General features: G+C 34.6%; 1 long non-coding RNA gene across 1 annotated transcript; it reads left to right on the forward strand.

The window, feature by feature from the left end:
• The first annotated feature begins 10,020 nt into the window (after positions 1 to 10,020).
• On the forward strand, positions 10,021 to 21,758 carry LOC137245241 (uncharacterized). The gene is made up of 2 exons (XR_010951273.1): positions 10,021 to 10,122; positions 21,519 to 21,758. It is a non-coding gene; the product is annotated as an uncharacterized lncRNA (long non-coding RNA).
• Positions 21,759 to 23,092: the final 1,334 nt, after the last annotated feature.

Consider the following 23,092-nt stretch of genomic DNA (forward strand, 5'->3'; position numbering starts at 1 on the left):
ACGTGAACACTCCACCCCAAAACGTGAACAGGCATTTTTGTGCATTGACTACTCTAAAACGTCAACAAACCCAAAAAGCTCTATAACATGAACAATAAACGTTACAATTATTTGAATGTAGTTTACATTGATCTCAAATAATTCTGAAATTGGGGAACCCCCTAATTAAAAAAAAGGCATTTTATTCGTAATTGGATGTAAGGAGTAAAATATTTCAGTCGCTGTTTTGGTTTTGCAAAGAGTGTTCCGTCTTATGTTTTCTGGTGAAAATGAGTTCTAAAAAACCCGTGTGCTTGACATTAAAACAAAAGGCTGAAATTCTCGGCTTTTTAAAAAAAACGCTCATCTGTGACGATTTTAACAAAGAAAGATAATGTTGCTAAATCAACAATTTGTAACATTAAAGCGAAAAAGCAAGTGATTTTAAAGTGCGTAAATAACACGTATTGTGGACCTGGAAAAACAGAAGATACAAAAAAAGATGACTGATTTTTTTAAATAAAACCATCGCATGACTTAATTTTCAATTAATATGTCACGAAAGCAAGAATAAAATGTGAATTTAAATGTGAAAAATATATATTTACTTAGTCTTTTTGGGCATTCCAAAACGTGAACACTTTTGTTAACGTGAACTGCCTTGGTTTGAATTAGTTCACGTTATCGAGCGCGCGCTGTATGCAGATAATCCTGAAATAGCCATGAAATAACTAAGAAACTGATCCGAACAGTACCGAGAATATGTGGATCAACTCCCAAAATAGTCCAACATATTTTTATATTACCCCGAAAAAGCCCACAAAACAGTCCCAAAAGAATTACAAAATGGGCCGAAATAGTCCTCAAGTACTCTAGTCCCGAAAGGATTCTGAACATTCGTTTTGTTGTGTTGGTTTTTGTCCCCTATTTCACCCCCCGTAGATCTGCACCTGTTACTACTACGATGGTAGAAAAGGCATATTGAAATCTGTATGTACTACACACTTTGAAAGAAAAACCTTACGAGATATTACAGGAGATCAAATATTATTTTGATATCTAGAAAGACTCCTGTTCAGTTTTCTCCGAGTTACTTCCGAACCTTCAACCTCGGGCTTACTGTTTAAGAATTAACAGACATTCTGTAAAATTATGGTGATGCGCGATGATCTCCGAAGAGATTTTTCCATCGTGCTCCTCTTGATTCTTCCTACAAATTGGTCGGACGGGACCTACGTGTTTTATGCCGACTCCGCACGGCATCTGCAATGCAGATGAGTTTTCACTGAGAGCTTTTCATGGTAGAAATACACTCGGAGTGCTTGCCAAACACTGCCGAGGGGCAAACCCGCTTAGAAAAATTTTCTTCTAATTGCAAAAACTTGTTTCTAAAATTTTTATGTTGTTTTGCCCGGGCGTGAACCCAGGATCTTCGGTGTGGATGGTGGAGCAGGCTACCAAGGCGGCCGCCACTTTGTTTAATATATTTTGGCTATTATCATGATGCAGCAGAAACAACTGCCATATTAACAGTCTTCACTGTTATTTTAATAATAATGGTTAGGTTCACAGAGCTATGTACGTAAGATGAAATTTTTTATTTTGTTGTTTAGACTGTTGAAACAATAGAATCGACAATTTGTGCGAAGTTGTTTTAACAGCTATTGGCGTAGAATATAAATTAACAGAAATTTCGGTTAAAGTAGCTGGTTGATTTTACCAGCTGTTTTCTTTCAGTGAAATCACTTAAACTACCCTAGCAAAATATTATTTTCTCCATCAAACGCAAAAACTCTTTTTTTTTTTTTTAAATATCTCCTCAATTTTATAACCATTACCTTATCTAACTTCCATTATAGGTAACCATACATGACTTTCATTTTTCATCGCAGTATATTAATTAGGTCACGGTTAAAGTCAAATAAGGGCATTCATGTTATTCAATCATTTTTCATTCGAAACCAGATCGCCAAAAATGTATTAAATAATGGTAAACCATTTAAGTTGCAAGTTAATGCGCTTACCACAATATAAATAAACGCTTACCTGCTGTGCGTTTATTATGGCAGAAAAGTAAAAGTAATTGAATTGATTAGCGGTTAATTAAATGAATCAAAATGCGAATGGGCGCAAACACAACAAAGTGCATAATTAAAAGACAATACCGTTAGCTTATGTATGAAAATATTAATACGCAAGCTAAAAATAAAATAAATATAATTGCAAGATATGTATGTATGCACGTAGACTTCCAAATATACAAAGCACATGCGTCGACTAGAGCTGGATTTCGATTCGATTCTTAATCGTTTTAATCGATCTTTTTATTTGGAAATGTAGAATCGTTTTTTTTTTTAACCGTTCGATGCTTTAGGCATCGAAGTTTTCATCACTTTTCTGTATTTTTGGTTTTCATAAATTTAGATTTATTGTGTTGGTGGCTTCGAGAGAAAGGAGAAAGATGAAGAAATTTCTTCGCACTTCTGGCAAGCAATATATTGAAAATGTGTTTATCTATTTTGTGGTATGATATTGTGTTCAGTACGAAATGAAAACTAATTAATACCACATTTTTAGATTCTAGTAAGCCAATTGAAAGTGACCCTGAAGGGGAATTCAATCTTATAAGTAATCCAAAGATTCGCAGATCTGTTGTCTGGAAGTACTTTAGCCAAGTGCAGGGTGATTCTGCGAAATGCAAATTGTGCGGCAATAAATACGAAACAGATGGAAGTACAACTAATTTGTTAAATCACTTGAGGCGGTCACATCCAACGTTGATATAAATGTCTTCATGAGCTCCTATAAAAACCTTTTTTGCACCTAATAACAACAATATAAGGAAGTGTCAGTCTGTAGATGAGCGAAAAAAACAACTAGATTGTGCTTTGATTGGAATGATTGTCACAGATATGCAACCCTTTAGGATTGTCGAAGATAACGGATTCATATCTTTTACACAATGCTTGGATCCTTGGTACATTTTACCTTCACGAGTAACATTAAGAAACACACTTTTAACAAATATATTGTAACGAATTTACTTGCAAATCCTCTTATTTGCAATCCTCTGCTAAATTCGAATCACTAAACTGTTGAATAAATAACTACAATTTGTAATAATGCAAACTGGCCTTTATTAAAGTACTTCACAATAACACTCAAACTGTGCAACGAATAGCTTGCTTAATAACCAAACTGATTGATAACTCAAATGAAACTCTACTATTCAAAATAATACTGCTCTTGCTCGCTAGATAGCGTCTTAGTCGAAACTGCTTGACAACTCAAATCAAACTGAATTCCAGCGCCTCTACAATTGCCGCCTTTTATACTCTTTGCTTTCAACCTTCGCATCTTCTAGGCGCTTCCAGAATATACTAGCCCAGCAGCTCTCAAACTTCTCAGCTGTAACTACAATTGCAAAATTTTATAGTTTTTCTCATTGCATACTTATAGGAGTATCTCAGGTATATGCATGTGTTTGTGCATTGACTCTCCGCTGCTCGTATACGTACATGGTACATATGTGTAGACGCAATTCTTATTTCGTTTATGTAGATACATAATGATTGATCTATGGATGTGAATTCACGTCACTGCTTAGCATCGGCTTAGAGATAGCAGCACCCCTTAGTTTTGCTAATATTCGTAACAATATAAAATCAATACTTTTTATGACATAGACAGCAGCAAACACGAAAACAAAAGTGGCAATTTTTATGAAACTTCGTCAATTAAATTCCTTATTCCTTTTTATTTTCAATAAGCTAAAAAAAATACTTCCATAAAGTTTTTAACTAAAAACACGCAAACCATGACACAAATATCCATATGTTGTCAATTGAAATTCCCGTATACCTTATTGATTAAAAAGCTGCAAAACGTATACTGAAAACATGTTACCTTCGTTATTTAATAAATACTTCCTTTTTATATGATGCTGAACATAGATCGGTTCTAATGCCGTAAACGATACGAGAACATTATACATATTGTAATAAAAAGTATTAAAGAAGAAAGTGTATTGGTTAATGTTCCCAATATTGGTTTCCCTACATTTTGAAATAAAAGATTCAAAAAAAGCGCAAACAGTATGAAATTTCGGTAAAGACTATACTAATTATCTCACTCCGATGAAAGGATCAAGTGAAGAACTATGTGTCATTCCTTGATGCTTCCAATTTTGTCGGCAGGCAACGAAACGAGAGAGAAACTGTCCAGCTTTATTTGTCGGAAAAAATCGTGTAAATGGTTAAGTACGTAAGCAAGTACACTGTTACAAAGACTAAGGAAAATTTAAATAAACTTTACTTGGTTCGATTTAATCGATAAAATCGATTTTTTTTCTAGAATCGAATCGAAAAAATCGATTCTTAAAAAAATCGAATCGAATCCAACTCTAGCGTCGTCTCGTGTTGTTGCTTTTGTACTGAGTCCATAATAACGCATGACTTTGCTATTTTTGGAAATTCGACCAAAACTGTCAAACGCCAGTGAAATATGTGAGAAAAACTTGACGCACCAACATACACACATACGAACATCAATAGAGAGATTCCTGCTTATTTATGTATGTACATAGTAAAAACCAACTGTGGTTAACTGAACCACATACATGCATAGATACATCAAATATGGCCAAAAAACGTTGATGGCTATTGAAAGGCGAAATGTAAAGTGCAAATATTCGTCGCACAAAACTGCAAGTCACACAATAGACTAAGCATTCGGTATTTGAGAACTTCAAAGCTCAGTGTGGCCTAATCATTGGTAGTCAAATGAACTTTGCGTAGCTAAAATATGGTGAGACGGCTAATAAGCTTAGCTGCATTGAGTAGTGTTAAACAGGTTTTCTAAGTGCTGGGTAAGTACTTGCATGTGAAAATCTTGTGGGCCAAAAAACATTTTAAAATCACATAAACATAGAAGATGTACGTCGTACGTGATCATACAAATATATGCACATGTTTGCATATAGTCCGGCATGCTCATCCAGTAATTTAGTTGGCTAATTTCGGTTAACACTAAGATCGTTCTGTATTGTTATGGCTCACGTAAAAACCGGAAAATTGAGTACCGAACCAAAACTTCGTGCTCTCCTAGAAATGGCTTATTATTTTCTTGCAGGCAAATCAATTTTAACTATTCATCTAGATATGAGATACATTTGCCAAGCATAAGAGTGTAGAAAATATCTTTCTACCTCCTTCCCTCCATCCTCCGAAATCTCATATAATCCAAGGATATCCCTGATGAAAATATTGCCCTTACCAGATACCGAGAATTTTTTTAATTAAAAACCTTCTCAGCGCTACTAAGACAAACTCCGCTGAAACAGTAATTCTGTTTGATCAAGTCATTTTCAAATTCTGAATAGTCGAACAAAGCACGATTCAGAGAAAGAAGCTTAATCTGAGCTAACTATAAGTATTTTAGAAATAAGCCAGTGCGAATTTATTTTCTATCTCGATAGCCGGAAAAAAGTCAGAGATGGTTAACCCTGCCTGACATCACACCCAATAAACTGTGAGCAATAGTGATTTTTATGGCTTCACTGCATGGCAATACACCTAGCTGACGTTTTGAAGACGCTGTTTATCCAGCCCGGCGCTGTTTGTATAAGATATTCGAAGATTCGCTTTATACCTTTGCAGTTTTCAGATTCGATCAAATAATCTCAGTCGGATTAAGTATTGAAGAGTAGGGGCCCAAACGTAGCACAGCGTGCATATTATGATAATGTTGGGCTTTCAACGACTTAATACTTGAGTGGCAAGGTGCACTGCGCCAGGCGATCACCAAATCTTTTCCGTAGTATCCCAACCCCAAGTTGCAAAACCCAATCGCTACATGTACTGGCGGTAGCAGATGTTCTGGTCCTTCTGTTCGATGCAATGACCAAACCTTTGATGCGGTAATGGCACCTTTCTTATGAGTTGTAGGTTTACGCACTGCTGGTAATATCTACACCGCAAGATGTCCTACTTTGGACCGTCCACTTGAAAGCCGACTGAACAGAGTGAAAATAGTTTCATCATTCCAAACGCTTTGCTTTCTTTGCCTTTTTCTTTATTTATCTTGCTTGCCATCGTTACAAGCTCACGCCCACTTTTGCGATGTCGTAAATTTCGAAAACTGAAGAAACAGAAATTTGGAAACATATTTGAAAACGAGCATGGTATCACCTACATTTAGAAAAAGACAATTTGAAAGTCTTCTTAACTATATATCCGAAGTCGTTGAAGATATCATGTTAAAATTGGAGGAGGTTTTCCTTACTAAATATTCATAAAATATACTAAATATTTATAAAAATTAGCAAAATTGGTTGAGGATCACGCCTACTTATATACATATATGTGACCCGGCCTATGAAAAGGTGGCTTATGACTCAAAAACGAAATTGCGAAAAACAGCTGTTAAAGATAAACAATGCATTTCTTCAGTTTCTTAGTAGTTTTCTTTTTTTTTTGAGTCATAAGCCACCTTTTCATAGGCCGGGTCACATATATACATTGTGAAAGGAAATGGGAAAAATGTGGTAATTCATTATTAAAGACCTATGTATAAGTAGCGAGAATTGATATGCTGGTTGACTTCATTAAGAAAAATAGAAACGTGTTAAAATTTTGCAAAATGAGCGTGTCACCAAGTAAATTGTAAATCAGACGCCGTTAGTATCACTTTGCAGAATTATAACTTTATATCAGAAAGAGTGGAGAAAGGCAGCTGGAAAAAATAGTGCGCACTAAAATTTGTCCAATATAGTGTATTCTAATGAATGTGTAATGCAATCAAAATTTAGTGCACTATTCCCAACTATGCTTATCGAGTAAGGGAGCTTAGAATATACCCGTGGCATGTAGGTCACTCGTAAGAGGCGATTAAAATACCAAAAGATTCAAGGGGTTGTGTAGCGCAACCCTTTCAAAGAGTTTCCAGCGCAACTTATAGCTTCTCCAATCCAATTTTCAACCTCACCTACCCGGGGCAGATCCTTTTTCTTTAGTAGCTGATGCTCTAGCGCCCTAAGCTCCTCAAGGAAGAAAGAGGGTGGGGACGAGATGACCTAGAGAGTTCTATATCCGGCAAAGGACCATCGACATCAATAACACTTCTCAAAACCTTCGGAGGGTGATTTTATCGCTACAACAGTAACAATAATAACATGCATAGCTTTATATTTGGATCTGATTCCTTAAGGACCACACCCATTTTACACATCACAAAATTGGCAATATATCTGTGACACGTAGCCTTTATACGTAGATATTTTAGTACAAGTACGAAATTTAAAAAATAATGTAAATTAATTCTGCTACGTACAAATAAAACTTTCAATACCAAAGTAGAACAAAATGCGGAAAATGTAACGAGATTTTTTAAGAAACTTGTTTCTATGACTGTAACTGTTTTATAGCTGCTTACGGCAAGCGACATTTGCATGTATATTAGTAGTATATTTCAAACATTCATATCAGTTAATGTTCGTGACGTTCCTCTTCTCCAACGTAAGGGGTAAAAAATGTTCGGTTTTGCTCGAACTAAGACATCCTGACTTGCTTATCTTAAAAATTACATTTTTTTCTTACATTCGCAAATATATTAACTAACAAATAAATACTTTTATATTCAGTTGAGCAGAGCTCACAGAGTATATTAACTTTGATTGGATAACGGTTGGTTTTACAGGTATAAAGGAATCGAGATAGATATAGACTTCCATATATCAAAATCATCAGGATCGAAAAAAAATTTGATTGAGCCATGTCCGTCCGTCCGTCCTCCCGTTAACACGATAACTTGAGTAAAGTTTGAGGTATCTTGATGAAATTTGGTACGTACGTTCTTGAGTACTCATCTCAGATTGCTACTTAAAATGAACAATATCGGACTATAACCACGCCCACTTTTTCGATATCGAAAATTTCGAAAAACGGAAAAAGTGCGATAACTCATTACTAAAGACGTATAAAGCGATGAAACTTGGTACGTGAGTTGAACTTATGACGCAGAAGAGAAAATCAGTAAAATTGTGGACAACGGGCGTGACACCGCCCACTTTTTAAAGAAGGTAATTTAAAAGTTTTGCAAGCTGTAATTTGGCAGTCGTTGAAGATATCATAATGAAATTTGGCAGGAACTTTACTCCTGTTACTATATGTATGCTTAATAAAAATGATCAAAATCGGAGAACGACCACGCCCACTTTAAAAAAAAAAATTTTTTAAGTCAAATTTTAACAAAAAATTTAATATCTTTACAGTATATAAGTAAATTATGTCAACATTCCACTCCAGTAATGATATGGTGCAACAAAATGCAAAAATAAAAGAAAATTTCTAAATGGGCGTGGCTCCGCCCTTTTTCATTTAATTTGTTTAGGATACTCGGTAGGGGCTTAGTTTCTGGGACTGTAACTTATTCCTGTGAAAAAGGGCGAAATCGGTTGAAGCCACGCCCACTTTTTATACACAGACGACCGCCTGTCCTTCCGCTCGGCCGTTAACACGATAACTTGAGCAAAAATCGATATATCTTTACTAAACTCAGTTCACGTACTTATCTAAACTCACTTTGTATTGGTATGAAAAATGGCCGAAATTCGACTATGACCACGCCCACTTTTTCGATATCGAAAATTACCAAAAACGAAAAAATTGCCATAATTCTACACCAAATATGAAAAAAGGGATGAAACATGGTATTGGGATTGGTTTATTGACGCAAAATATAACTTTAGAAAAAAACTTTGTAAAATGGGTGTGACACCTACCATATTAAGTAGAAGAAAATGAAAAAGTTCTGCAGGGCGAAATAAAAACCCCTTGAAATCTTGGCAGGAATACTCTTCCTGGTATTATATATATAAATTAGCGGTATCCAACAGATGATGTTCTGGGTCACCCTGGTCCACATTTTGGTCAATATCTGTAAAACGCCTTCACATATACAACTACCACCACTCCCTTTTAAAAGCCCCATTAATACCTTTAATTTCATACCCATATCGTACAAACACATTCTAGAGTCACCCATGGTCCACCTTTATGCCGATATCTCGAAACGGTGTCCACCTATAGAACTAAGGATCACTCCCTTTTAAAATAATCTTTAAATTAATTTGATACACATGTCATACAAACACATTCCAGGGTTACCCTCGGTTCATTTTCCTACATGGTTATTTTCCCTTATGTTATCACCATAGCTCTCAACTGAGTATGTAATGTTCGGTTACACCCGAACTTAGCCTTCCTTACTTATTTCTGTTGTAATTGAGTTTCCAGAAAATTTTTCTTTGATATATTCAAGGTAAGCCGAGCATAATAAATATCTTTAATACCAATTTATTTACCACCTCAAAAACTTCATTCGCTATTCGTCCTTGAAATCGCGTATTCATATACATACACTCATGTGCATACATTTGAGTTTAGTAGTTGTTGTGAACATTTGAAATTGGTAAGCAAATTCCCCAAAATACAAAAATAAGTTAATTGTTTTATAATTTAGTGTATTGAAACATAAATTAATTATTTAAAGCTTTTCAATAAACTGGACGATTGTAATTGAAACTTGTTTGAGAATTCGTTTTCCTTGGCACGCGCCACCATGTGGGTATCTGGTTTAGTGAACTCATTGCACAGGAAGGCAATTATACATAATCTGATTTATTTATGGACAAGTTTAAATATCTTTGTATGTGCATAGATACAAACATATTTACAAGAGCATATATATTTACATTTCGATAAACATATTCATAGAAATTTTGCAATAACGAAATGCTCTGAATTGTAAAACTGGTCCATATACACTACTAATGTACACATATACAGTATGTACATATATATGTATATGTAGGTAGCTAATTGGTTTTATGTATATATGTATATGCACCTTCATATATGACCGCCTCAGGTGCACAGCAACAAATCTCCACACCCACAAGCCCAGACAAGTATGACTTACCAAATTCACCATGTACATAATCTTTTTCTGGTTTATTTGCAGACATGTTGTATACATTCAAATATATGTACATATGTACCTATAAGCCACATTAAGAATTCATTTTCCTGCTTTGATCGAAAGTAAAATTGTAATTAGTTGAGCGCAAAATGGAGCAAACGTAATGTAAATATTTTTTCAAAAAATTCCAGACTGACTGAATAATTGCTCTTAGTAATACTGGTTGAACGAGTATATATGTATGTATGTACTTACCTAAGTAAAATATGGCGTCCCAGCAGGCATTTATGTAAATTTTTTGAAAAGTAACTTAAAGTAAACTTGCTGTGTTAAACGTTATATAAACATTTTCAGTATTAAATATATTTAAATTTTTTTTTTTTTTTTGAAAACATTTTATAAGCTAAAAGACGAGAAAACTATTTGTCAATATTTTTCAACTTGGAAAATTCCAAATTATTTTCATAAACGTTTATTCATGAGAGGGAATGGCTGCATTTAAACCGTTTTCTGGAGTCTCCTTCAACCCATTAGAATTGCAGCCATTCTTCATTTAATGTATGCATGAAATTTAGAATTAGTACATATGTATACTTAGGTACATTCACATACTATCTATTTGTTAATATCAGAGCTGCTCAACCCCTATATACTTGTAGCACTTTTGTTTTTGTTTTGCCCTGAATCATAGGCACAGATTCAAATTCACACTTTGAATATAAAAAAAAATTTTCATAGCACTCCCATATACCCTCACAAATAATTTCGAATTATAGGAAGATGCTGGAATTTCTTATGAAAATGCCAAGAAAAAGGACACCCATATGAAACTCAGGCACTAGTGTATGGTAAAAAAATTTACACTAACAATTTGACAACTAGAAATTATTCAAAAACATTATAGTACTGAAAAAAAGTGTAATCAAAATAGATTCATAAATAAAATTAAAATAGATAATTGACTGCGGAGCTGAAATATATGGGGCATATGACAAAAGAATGTAAGCAAAACTGTACCTAAACAAGAGGTGCCTCTTCTAACTTCATATGATATTAGTTAATTACCCTCAAGGGAAGTCGGTAACTAGTGATACAAAATTCTGGTACAGAACTAGACCTAGAGTGCCAAATAAGTATTAGTTCGTTAATAGCTAGATTTTCAGTTATAAAATCGACAAAAAAACTATACCAGCTTTAACGAGCTGCGACTACATATGAGTATGCCTCTTCTAACTATTGAAAAAGTACCAAAAACAAATTTGTATATAGTTAGGTATTAGTGAAAAGTTAAAGCAGCGGGGACAATTTCCACCGCCTAGGACATCGCCATGATAAATTCGCCAGTTGAAAATATGTAAAAGAGATAAATGCCGAACTACTTATTTTGAACTAGAGAGAACTTACGGCGTAGTTTCTGTGACTTTTTATTTCAATTCGGAATATTATTTTTCTTGGTTAAGAGAAATTTTTTGACTGGAAGTGGGAGGAACCGTGAAGTTCCCATGACTACCATTTACTTGTTAAACATTTTATTAAATTCAAATGGTATTTCAGCACCTCAGTAATCTCTGTTGCTAATATAGACTTGAACACAAATTTAAAACAAACCACGCGGAGCCTTCTAATTAAGCATTTCAAAAGTTTTTAAATTCAATTTCCAATGCAATATTCGCGGGAATCTCTACATTCACTCTTAGTATGATTATTGAAACCCAAATTCCGCCGATATATGTATGCATATAGAATATTGTAACGAAATTCCTCTTATTTGCAACCTTCTACTAACGTTCGAATCACTAAACTGTTGAATAAATAAATCCAATATTCAATAATGCAAAATGGGCTTTATTAAAGTACTTCACAATAACACTTCTACTTCTCAACAGATAGCGTTATTGAATCAAACTGATTTGTCGTGCCTCAACTGTTGCTGCTTTTATACTGTTTGGTTTCCTCGTTGGCATATTTCTAGGCGCTTCTATTTCTAGAATTTACTAGTCAGTTACCAGCTATAAAATTACCAGCTATAACTACGTTTATAGCTTCTCATATGCGCGTGTATTTGTGAGTGATACTTGCAGAAATTATTGCCTACTTTTGAAAGTGTTTCAGATATATGCATGTGTTTGCGCGTTGCTCTCCGCTGCTTGTATGGACACATGTATAGACATAATGATTGATTTATTGATGTGCATACAAGTCACTGCTTAGTATTGGCTCTTGAATGTTGGTGATATCGCTATTTACGTAATATTTTAAGCAAATATTTTGTAACTTGAAACCAAATATTCAACATTTTCCGACCTGAAATAATTATAATTTTTTAAATATATTTTTTTTAAATACAAAAAAAGTTTCAATGCACATAAAATTTTGTACATGTATTGTGATTCGCACTTCTATATAAAAAATTTTGAGCAGCACTGGTTAATATTATTGAAATAAAAATTATCATTTATAAAAAGTTTTGGAAAAAATTTGTATCAAGCTTTCTTTTAGAAATTTTTTATAAGTTTACATTTATAAGCTGCAAAGCAACCAGCCGTTTCGATTTCGTTCACGCTTATTTCTAAACAATTTGTAAACAAAAAATCAACGTCTTTTAAGCTTAGTGTTTGTTTGAGCAAACTTTTTATAAATTTACATTACGTTTACTTTGCTTGTTGGGGTATATAGCAGCTATGTATATATATATGTATGTCTAGATTTGCTATTTGAAATGTGTTAAGTCGATTAGGGTAAAAATATAAAAAAAAAGATAAAAGGAGGAAAATGTATTAGCGTTCATGGATAATCTACCAAAGAATGTTTTGCATAGAACCTTTATTTATATACATGGTTTGAAATATCAATTAGGGCAGCTCAGAATTTCGTGTCTAGCATTATTGCATTGCGAAAGTGCTGCGAAATACTTTAACAAAATTCACTTCTATGTATTTCTGTCAAACTAAAATTATAAAAGAAAACAAGTAAGGAAGGTTAAGTTCGGGTGTAACCGAACATTACATACTCAGTTGAGAGCTATGGTGACAACATAAGGGAAAATAACCATGTAGGAAAATGAACCGAGGAAAACCCTGGAATGTGTTTGTATGACATGTGTATCAAATGAAAGACATTAAAGAGTATTTTAAGAGGGAGTGGGCCATAGTTCTACAGGTGGACGCCATTTAGGGATATAGCCATAAAGGTGGATCAGGGTTGACTCTAGAATGCGTTTGTACGATATGGGTATCAAATGAAAGATGTTAATGAGTATTTTAAAAGGGAGTAATTATTAGTTCCATAGGTGGACGTCGTTTCGAGATATCACCATAAAGGTGGCCAGGGGTGATCCTAGAATTTGTTTGTACAATGTGGGCATCAAACGAAAGGTGTTAATGAGTATTTTAAAAGGGAGTGGGCCTTAGTTCTATAGGTGGACGCCGTTTCGAAATGTCGCCATAAAGGTGGACCAGGTGTAACTCTAGAAAATATTTTGTACGATATGGGTATCAAATGAAAGGTATTAATGAATATTTTAAAAGGGTGTGGGCCTAAGTTCTATAGATGGGCGCCTTTTCGAGATATCGCCATAAAGATGGACCAGGGGTGACTCTAGAATTTATTTTGTACGATATGGGTATCAAATGAAAGGTATGAATGAGTATTTTAAAAGGGCGTGGGCCTAAGTTCTATAGATGGACGCCTTTTCGAGATATCGCCATAAAGATGGACCAGGGGTGACTCTAGAATTTGTTTGTACGATATGAGTATCAAATGAAAGGTGTTAATGAGTATTTTAAGAGGACGTGGGCCTTAGTTCTATATGTGGACGCCTTTTCGAAATATCGCCACAAAGGTGGACCAGGGGTGACTCTAGACTTTGTTTGTGCGATATGGGTATCAAATGAAAGGTGTTAATAAGTATTTTAAAAGGGAGTAATCCTTAGTTCCATAGGTGGACGCCGTTTCGAGATATAGCCATAAAGGTGGAGCAGGGGTGACCCTAGAATTTGTTTGTACAATATGGGTATCAAAAGAAAGGTGTTGATGAGTTTTTTAAAAGGGAGTAATCCTTAGTTCCATAGGTGGACGCCGTTTCGGGATATCGCCATAAAGGTGGGCCAGGGGTGACTCTAGAATTCGTTTGTGCAATATGGGTATCAAACGAAAGGAGTTAATGAGTATTTTAAAAGGGAGTGGGCCTTAGTTCTATAGGTGGACGCCTTTTCGAGGTATCACAATAAAGGTGGACCAGGGGTGACTCTAGACTTTGTTTGTGCGATATGGGTATCAAATGAAAGGTGTTAATGAGTATTTTTAAAAGGGAGTGGGCCTACGTTCTATAGGTGTTCGCCTTTTCGAGATATCGCCATAAAGGTGGACCAGGGGTGACTCTAGACTTTGTTTGTGCGATATGGGTATCAAATGAAAGGAATAAGTATTTTAAAAGGGCGTGGGGCTTATTCTATAGGTGGACGCCTTTTCGAGGTATCACAATAAAGGTGGACCAGGGGTGACTCTAGACTTTGTTTGTGCGATATGGGTATCAAATGAAAGGTGTTAATAAGTATTTTAAAAGGGAGTGGGCCTTAGTTCTATAGGTGGACGCCTTTTCGAGATATCGCCATAAAGGTGGACCAGGGGTGACTCTAGAATATGTTTGTACGATATGGGTATCAAATTAAAGGTATTAATGAGAGTTTTAAAAGGGAGTGGTGGTAGTTGTATATGTGAAGGCGTTTTCCAGATATCGACCAAAATGTGGACCAGGGTGACCTAGAGCATTATCTGTTGGATACCGCTAATTTATTTATATATGTTATACCTGCCAAGATTTTAAGGGTTTTTTATTTCGCCCTGCAGAACTTTTTCATTTTCTTCTACTTAATATGGTAGGTGTCACAACCATTTTATAAAGTTTTTTCTAAAGTTATATTTCGCGTCAATAAAACAATCCAATTACCTTACCATGTTTCATCCCTTTTTTCGTATTTGGTATAGAATTATGGCATTTTTTTCATTTTTCGTAATTTTCGATATCGAAAAAGTGGGCGTGGTCATAGTCGGATTTCGTTCATTTTTCATACCAAGATAAAGTGAGTTCAAGTAAGCACGTGAACTAAGTTAATTAAAGATATGTCGATTTTTGCTGAAGTCATCGTGTTAACGGCCATGCGGAAGGACAGACGGACGACTGTGTATAAAAACTGGGCGTGGCATCAACCTATTCCGCCCCTTTTCACAGAAAACAGTTAACGTCATAAAATCTATGCCCCTACCAAATTTCAAAAGGATTGGTTAATTTTTGTTCGACTTATGGCGTTAAAAGTATCCTAGACAAATTAAATGAAAAAGGGCGGAGCCACGCCCATTTTGAAATTTTCTTTTATTTTTGTATTTTGTTGCACCACATCATTACTGGAGTTGAATGTTGACATAATTTACTTATATACTGTAAAGATATTAAATTTTTTGTTAAAATTTTACTTTAAAAAAAATTTTTTATTTAAAGTGGGCGTGGTCCTTCTCCGATTTTGCTAATTTTTATTAAGCGTACATATAGTAATAGGGGTAACGTTCCTGCCAAATTTCATTATGATATCTTCAACGACTGCCAAATTACAGCTTGCAAAGTTTTAAATTACCTTCTTTTACAAGTGGGCGGTGCCACGCCCATTGTCCAAAATTTTACTAATTTTATATTTTGCGTCATAAGCTGAACTCAGCTACTAAGTTTCGTTGCTTTATCTGTCTTTTGTAATGAATTATCGCACTTTTTCGGTTTTTCGAAATTTTCGATATCGAAAAAGTGGGCGTGGTTATATTCCGATTTCTTTCATTTTAAATATGGATCTGAGATGAGTGCTCAGGAACCTACATACCAAATTTCATCAAGATACCTCAAAATTTACTCAAGTTATCGTGTTAACGGACGGACGGACGGACGGACGGACATGGCTCAATCAAATTTTTTTTCGATCCTGATTATTTTGATATATGGAAGTCTATATCTATCTCGATTCCTTTATATATGTACAACCAACCGTTATCCAATCAAACTTAATATACTCTGTGAGCTCTGCTCAACTGAGTATAAAAAATCTTACATATACATAAGTTAAAAAAAAGCATCATGAATTTGAATCTTTTCCATACAAATAATATTTTAATTTTTTGCTATTGTTTGCTACTATTCTGTGGTCCAATCCCTTAATATGGGACTAAGGCGACTATAGCGGAATGCTACGAGCGAAAACACGGCGATAATGAGCGGGCGCGGCGGCTTCAAGGAATATCTCCATAAGCGTGGAATAAAGGAGGATATTTTCTCTACACACTCTCCCTCGGAATTGGAAAGCGCAGAACATGAAATGTTTCACTGCCCTCGTTTTCACGGCGAAAGACTCTCTGTACACAGAGTTTTTGGAGAGGAGCCTTCCATTAGGAATTTAATATACCAAATGTGCGGATAAATAGATTGTTGGTGTGCTCTGAGCAAAATGGCTTTTACAGTTATGACACAATTGATGTATGCTGAACGGGAGCGCAGAGAAATACGCATAAAAAGTAATGGGGGCTAAATCGCCTTACAACCCCCACCCCCCGCCCCCCTCGTGAAGTTGTGCCTAACGGCGGTCCCACGGGGTGCGGGCACATGAACAGGATTAGCCTGGTTTCATTGCGCTCCTTCAGCCCAAAAAGGCGACTATTGCTTGTGAGCATATAATTTATATTTATGGCTGCCGCGTTCGACGTAACCAAGAAGAGAAGTTAATGCTTGACCACAGTCGCCATCAAGTTATGTTTTATTTTCATTTTAGTCCGTAGCCGCCGTCTTCAATGTAATGAGGCTTAAAGAGTTGGCTTTCTGTACTATATTTAATTCTAAGTTTGATTCGCTATGCGGCACTACAACTCTGTTAACTCATCTCAAAAATAACTGTTATTGTTTAATAAAAATTGATATATTATTAACTTATGAAGATTGCCGCACCGCCAGGTAGCACCAGAGAAGAGTAGATATATTCTTTAGCCAAGCTTTTAGTTGAGATGTTTTTCAAAAACCTTTAAAATATGGTTTCTTAAGACCACTTTAAAATACTTTGAAAAAATTACGCAGTTCAAAAATTTATACACTTCATATGGAATCATGCCAATAAAATCAGTGGTCACAAGCAATAATCGTCTGAGTAATTTCCCTGTAAAAGGATAGGACTTAGACGATTATTTCTTGTGAACACAGATATGTGGGATTAGGCCAATCAGCTAATTTTTTATTAAGATGCATTTTTATACAATATGAATGAAATAGTTTATTATGATTATTATTATTCCCAAGATCTCGTATGCCATATATATTGAAAATCATAGTTAAAATGTACGATTTAAGACTTGTCAAACTGGGTAAATGTTCATCATACGCTCTGACAGACCCATTCAAAAAAGGGATACAAATAAGATCTTTTAGAAAATGCGAAATTAATTGTACCCCTTTTAGCCCAATTGGCTGGTCTGTACGTAATTGCCTGATATAAACTAAGCTGATTCATTATTTTTTCACAAGAAATAAAAATACGAAAGAAAAATGAAAGAGCTATGAGGAAGAGGAAGTGGGAAAGGGAGAGTAGAGGAATGACGAAATATATTTAATCCAATTTTTGGATGGAAAAACTGTGTGTCGCCACTTGGCTGAATTTCTTCAAATTTTCAAGATTTCTTCATGCTAGCCCGGAAAATTCTCACTTGCAGTTTTCGACTTATAAGCACATACCGTGAAAGGAAAGGAAGGAAAAGGGAAAGAAAAGAAAACCAAGCAAAGTTATGTGTTTATTAATTATTAGTTATTAAAGTGTGGAAAAGTTAACGATTCGTTATCAAATATGTATTGCTTTGTTCTCAAAAAGTTATCGATATGCTATCAAAATTTACAAATACGTTATCAAAATGTTATCGATTTACAATGGAAAAGTTATATATTTCATAAACGAAAAGCTATCGACACATTACCAAGAAGTTATCGATGTGGAATCGATGATTTTTTGACGAATAGTTATCGTTTATTTATCGGAACTTAGTGGTGTCTTAACAAAAAGTTATCGGTTTTTTATTAAAAAGTAGTCAATTTGTTATCAATATAAATAAATTATTGTTTTTTTCCGGATTTGTTATCGTCTTGTTGTCGTTTTCTTTTCGAAAAATCATCGATTCCTTATCGAAAATTATTTATTTGTTATGGGCATGTCGTAAGAGTAAAGCCTTGGTTTCGTCGAAAGCGGTGCCGCTATAATGCGGTCGTAATGAAGCTTTAAAGTGGATTGTAAAAAATTTTTCAATGTTAAAAGGCTTGTGTGGATATTAAGAAAACGATTGGAGTAACGTAATATAGCGATAAACCAAAACATAAATTCCCTCCCGTGGAGTTGCAATCTCTGCCTCTCACCGCCATATTCGAAACCGTGCAAATTTTTCAAATATTTGAATTCTATTTTCAAATCACATATAAGGCATTTGCTAAAGTACCAAAACTAAAACTCTAAAAAACGCCAAAAAATCAAAAATAAACACAAACTATTTGCAGAAAAACGCGCCATTTACAGCCGTTGTAGTTTACAAGGAAGCGGTGCCGCTAATTACGGTGAATACAGCGACCATTCTTTAGCGGTCGTAATAAAGCGGCATCATTTTTTCAAGAAAAACCAAGCCCTAAGAGATGTAAACTTTAAGGTTGCTTGAAGTTCCATATGTAGGTAAAGAAAGTTAGGGTTGAACAACCTTTGTTGGCTCTGTTCGCTTTTTTATCAAATAATTCTATGATCTCAACGAGCTGAAAAAATACTGTGCAGCTTAACGAAGTTTGGTGAGTTTCACATAGTTTTTACTTATCAGCAAAATTTCGTATATGAAAAAAAAAAATATCCCCATAAATTGTCTTAGCATAATTTCCAAAATCTTCGGTCACTCAACCAATTCAACTTGCCATAGTTTGAGAACACCTGCCTTTAAGTTGCCATTTAATATTCGTCTTGCACTTTTAACACAGCCACTGTTGTGCTATCAATGCTCGTTGTCCTTGCATTAATTTGAGAACTAAACCAACCACTGCACTTTTATTGCACTTTGTCACATAAGAATACTTTCGTCTAATACGTGCTGACAAGTTGCAACAACAACAATGAACACAAAGTGAAACCACATTACACATTAGCACATTAGTCTACTTGAGACGGAGGTAAGCTTTTGTGCATTTAACGTGTGTGTGATTTTTGGTATGAGATGATGGTGCACATTAATTGCAGTCACCGCGGCATGACAAGGGGTGTGGTTCTTCATACACAATGTGCATCGAGCACATAGCATTTTTATTGTTGCATACATACACTGTACGTGTCTGCATGTTCAACTACTTACGCAGATTTTCAGTTCAAAGCACATATCTGTTGTAAAAAGCACACACGAACTTGGAAGTACACTCATGTACACTTATATACATACATATGTACATATTTAGAGAGTTAGACAAATTAAACCATTTAAGGTTCGTAAGTCTGGCATAAATTACATAAAAAAAAAAAATAATAATTACGGTGCTGACTTTTGGTTTGATGTTGGTAATGCCAAGTTGGTTTGTGGTGCTTAACTTGGCTCAGTGTGAATTAGCTGACAACAACCGTATGTACGTAAATAGCTACGTACATGTGTATCTAAATTTATGAATAAGCACTTACTCCTACTTTTGGTTCGCCTACCTGATTGTTTGTATGTATGTACATATGTTTGTATTGCTTTGTGCGTAAAAGTAAAATTATAGTGACGCATGAATCGCATTTGTTTGGTGATTTCTTCTTATTATTTGCTTTTTACATTTCCTGAACTTGCGCTTGTTATTGGCGGTTAATGAATGCACTTGGTCAGTAAAATCTAGGCGAGGTCAGTGCCATAATTTTGTAGACGCATTTGGTCGTTGTTTGCATTGTTGTTTGCATGGATGTGTGTGTTCATATGTAGGAACATGATTATGCGGCTTAGATGCAAATCATGAAATTAAACGTAGCATGTAAGACGCAAGACTGTCTCACTTCGGACTTAAAAAATTATTGCATTACATTAAGAATCCGATATTTCTTTAAGATAGCAATAAAGGACCCTCTTTACTCAAGCTTGTGGAATACTTCAAGTAAAATGTTTCTGTGCTGGACGTATTCCTCAAAATCCAGACAACTTCTATAATAATCCGTTTTGGGGTTGCCATCTATTCTAAATATAAAAAAAAATTGCATAAGATATGCCGATATGGGTATCAAACGAAAGGCATTTCACTTCGCATTACAATTAGGACATTTTTGAGCTGGGTTGGCATTTAGGGTTGCCACTTATTCGAAACTAAAAAAAAAATTGCATGAGATATGCCAATATGGGTATCAAACGAAGGGTATTTCACTCCGCATTACAGTGCGGACATTTTGGTTAGGGTTGCCACCTATTCGAAACTAAAAAAAAATTGTATGAGATTTGCCGATATGGGTATCAAACGAAAAGCATTTCACTTCGCATTACAATTAGGACATTTTTGAGCAGGGTTGGCATTTAGGGTTGCCACTTATCCGAAACTAAAAAAAAATTGCATGAGATATGTCAATATGGGTATCAAACGAAGGGTATTTCACTCCGCATTGCAACAGGGACATTTTTCAGCTGGGTTGCCGTTTAGGGTTGCCACCTATTCGAAATAAAAAAAATTCCATGAGATATGCCGATATAGGTATCAAACGAAAAGTATTTCACTCCGCATTACAATAGGGAAATTTTTGCGTAGGGTTGCCATTTAGGGTTGGGGTAGTTAGACGGAATAGTACTCAATTTTGTCTGTTTGTATGATTTAATCGGGGATTGCCCTTATTGCTTTAAATGTATGAAAACATTTACTTGAAGCAATTTTTAATTTAATTTAAAAATTTTGGAAAAATTTAAACAACGTGACATCAGGACGGACAAGGCGACAGCTTGTGCGATTATACCTTGTAAATCTCTTCAAAGCCTTTTCTCCCGGGAGTGGGATTTGAACGCGCACTCCTACGATAGTTGAACGTGTTACAAACGCATTCAGCCACGTCATTCCTTAGTTGCTGTAAAGTTTTCCCAATTGCCTTCTTTTTGCATATTTATTCTTTTACACATTGCATACTTCGTATGTAATTATGTGTTAAAGCTATGCTTGTTGGTAAGGCGGTTTTCAAAGAAACTTTGGTATTGTTGCTGTTTTTGTTCTATTTATAGGCTTTGAAGAGATTTACAAGGTATAATCGAAAAAGCTGTCGCCTTGTCCGTCCTGATGTCACGTTGTTTAAATTTTTCCCAAATTATTAAATAATTTATGAAATAATACTCTACTTACTCATATTCTATTAAAGCTTTAAAGGAGAAAAATAAAGTTAAAAATCTTAGTAAAAAAAATTGTATACATGATTCGACTTAATTTTCGTAATTTCACACACTCTCGTGTGTGGCAAATTCTAGCAAAATATATTTAAATGCATATTTTTGGCAAATATGGAATGAATAATTACATTTTCCCACAGGTTACTATTAGAAAGATGTCTCACCATAGCAAAAAGATATCTCAATATGGTAATTTGCTACCGTTGAACACTAGAGGCATACATATGTTCAATTTGAAAACAACATTTAACCATTTAACCACTTACCAACAGATGTCGCTTAGGGACGTAAGTTGAAATTTAATTAAACTAACTGATAGTTGTCATTCGTGAAATTAAAAAAATTTTGGAATGTAATAAAATTGTGAGACTAAAAAAAAATTTGAAATTAATAATTATATTTTTAAGGAAATCAAATATTGGTAAGTAAAAATATGTAATATATGTACATATAAAAAAAGTAGAGTTTAATTAATGATGACATGTAGAACAAAGTATGTTATGCGGCATACTCGAAGATTGCCGAGCAAAACTCGGTCGCCCAGGTACTAGTATTATTCAAGTAAGTCATTCATATTTATGTAGCTGAAGCCATTGTTTAAATTTAATTTAACTGTATATACACTAACTGACATTCAGATGGTAATGGATTGGTATTTAAGAAATCAACAAATGCCAATAGAATGGCTCCACCTTAACATATCACCAAAGGATGACAAGAAATACCACCTTCCCAACATTGCTAAATTAAATTGCTAATTCATATAATTGAAGGAGATTTTCGTACCCAATACCTTAGAACCAATAATAAAGGTATTTAAGTGCAATCAGATACAAACAATGTGATACAAAAAGTTTGAAGCCATTTAAACGGAAACAGAATCGAGTACCAACTTTTAAAATATTAGACGAAGTTTTAGAAGAACCAAAACACGAATACCTTTTGCATTTAGTTATAACAAAACTGATAGTGTGCTCAAAGAGGATAAATATAATAAGAGACGTCACTCGTTACTTTGCGTAATGTTATTCGTTAGGGTAATCGCAGGTTTTTTTTTTTTTTGGGCGAGATGTGCATAAATGTCTTCTATACATTTTGTGGGGTATTTTTGGTTATTTTTCCAACTTTAATTAATTAATTAATTAATTCTCTTTCCAAAAATAACATTTGTATAAGGTGCCTACACGGCATGGATAAATGCGAGACAATTACAAATGTTCCTCACAGAAAATATTAGACATCAATTTTTTTGATTTCCAGCGAGTTACTTGCCACTCGTAGTAGACTGGTGGCTCTTATTTATTTATCCTATTTGGTGTGCTTATTTAATTAAATATGCGGCAAAAAATACTTTTAATGTTTACTGAAAGAAAACAAATGTTTTTTTTTTTTTTTTTTTGTTTATTTATTTTTCAAATATTTATTTGCGAATCATCATATCCCGATTTAGGCCATTGTGGCTTGTGACCACAGAGATATATAAGAGCCTACAGCGCCTAGACCTCCTTACTAAAAAACTGAAGCCAAATCTACTTCTAGAATAGCGAAACTACTTAGTATGCGAATACTTAGTTAGGCCCATATTTGTAATCGATTATTCGACTTATTCGATTATTCAAGACAGCATGCAATCAACTAACTCTCATTATTCGAATATTGACGACAATTTTATAAATATTTTTTTTTAATTAAAAAAAAATTTAAAAATTTCATA

Source organism: Eurosta solidaginis, chromosome 1 (genome assembly GCF_040869045.1).
Source record: "Eurosta solidaginis isolate ZX-2024a chromosome 1, ASM4086904v1, whole genome shotgun sequence".
Taxonomy (NCBI): domain Eukaryota; kingdom Metazoa; phylum Arthropoda; class Insecta; order Diptera; family Tephritidae; genus Eurosta; species Eurosta solidaginis.